This window comes from Geospiza fortis, unplaced genomic scaffold (assembly GCF_000277835.1).
Source record: "Geospiza fortis unplaced genomic scaffold, GeoFor_1.0 scaffold71, whole genome shotgun sequence".
NCBI classification, from domain to species: domain Eukaryota; kingdom Metazoa; phylum Chordata; class Aves; order Passeriformes; family Thraupidae; genus Geospiza; species Geospiza fortis.
This window is the reverse complement of record NW_005054681.1, coordinates 18,159-20,005: the sequence shown is the minus strand read 5'-3', so window position 1 is coordinate 20,005 and position 1,847 is coordinate 18,159.

Below are 1,847 nucleotides of genomic sequence, written 5' to 3'. Positions count from 1 at the left end.
ATCCATGTCCTGTCCATGCCTAACCAGATGCTAATTTATTAATTAAATGCTGTGCTTAATGACAGGGTGAGGATTAATGAGGGCAAATCCTGCAGAGTGTTCCTTGGGAAGAGACAGCTCCATGCATCCAATGACACCCTGGGGTATTTGGGAAGCTCGGGACTCATGGAAAGTCCTTGGAGATGCTCCCAAACCTTTCAGGACGGAATTATTCCCATGGAATTATCCCGAGGCTGGCGTTGCTGGGAGCATCGGGAGCACCGGCTCGGATTTGTTGGGGCAAGGCTGGAACGGGCACAATTCCTCCCAGAAAATAATTCCATGGACAAATTTCACCCGGAGAACTTCCTTGTGAGTAGCTTTGGATTTTTTTGGCATGACTGGAATGACTCCTGATGGAATGACTCCTGATGGAATGACTCCTGCGGCAGCTGCACGGGAGGAGATTTTCGGGATGAACTCCGAGCTCTGGCTCCGTTTCCCTTCCCTCCCTTCCCCTTCCCAGCGGGATGGCTCTGGGATTGCTGGGGACGGGCAGCTCTGGATGCGCTTTCTGGAAACCTCTCTCCAAAAGTTCCTTTGGATTTGGCTGCTGGCTCCAGCACGGGAGCCAAGAAATCCATCAGCAAAATATTAATGGAAAAAAAACAGAGTCGGAGGAGCTCACGGAGGAGAAATTTGGCTCCTCTGTCGGGATTGGTGGATGAAAACTGGGAAATGTTGGGAATTCCGGCACTGAGAACTGGGAAATGTTGGGAATTCAGACTCTGGACAGTGGGAAATGTTGGGAATTCAGGCACTGAGAAATGGGAAATGTTGGGAATTCAGACGACTCTGGACAGTGGGAAATGTTGGGAATTCAGGCACTGAGAAATGGGAAATGTTGGGACCCAGAAATTCCCCCTGACTCTCCTTTTCTCCAGGCTGAGCCCCTTCCCAGCCCCCTCAGGATTCTCCAAACTCCTCCCCAACTCCCTCAGGATTCTCCAAACCCTTCCCAGCTCCATTCCCTTCCCTGGACATGCTCCAGCCCCAAAATGTCCTCCCTGAACTGAGGGAATAATGGATAATTCCTTTTCCTCAGGATCAGCTCCACGGATCAGTCAGAATTAAATAATTTGGGGTTGGAACATGATCTTTAAGGCCCCTCCCAACCCAAACCTCATTATAATTCCACGGATAATGAATTATTCCCTGGATAATGAAGTTTAGGCGGCTGCCGTGGTGCAGGAATTCCTGGGAATCATTCCGGGAGGAGAAATCCAAGGATTGCAGCAGCTCCCTCCTCACTTCATCTAAAATTAACTCCGCTCTCGAGCTGCACTTAAGCAAAACCAGTTGCCATGGCCACGCCGGGGGCTCCTGGATGCAGGAAACCAGGAATTCCGGGATAATGGAGGGCTCTGGAATATCCTCGGGAAGTTCATCCACCTGTTAAACCCGCAGTGCCCGGGAATTGGGAATGGAAATTCCCCCTCTCTTCCCGTGGCGGCTGCGATTTGGGCAAGCTGGAGGAAAAATGTGGAGTGAGAAAAGGTGGATAAAGGGAGACCGGGAGGGATCCGAGCGGATTTTTGGGAATGCGCAAATCCCAAGGTTTGCTGGAAGGGAATGGGAAAAGGACGCTGATATTTATAGCACCTGATTAATCCTTGATTTGCTGCTGCTCAGATTCTGGTTGGGAATCAAATCTGCACTCCAGGCCTGCTGGGGGCTCCGGAAAAAAGCAGGAAAAGAGTCCTGATCCTATGGAAAATGCAGGAAAATAATCCCAATCCTACAAAAAAGGCAGGAGAGAGCCATGATCCAATGGGAAATGCAGGAAAATAATCCCAGCCCTACAGGAA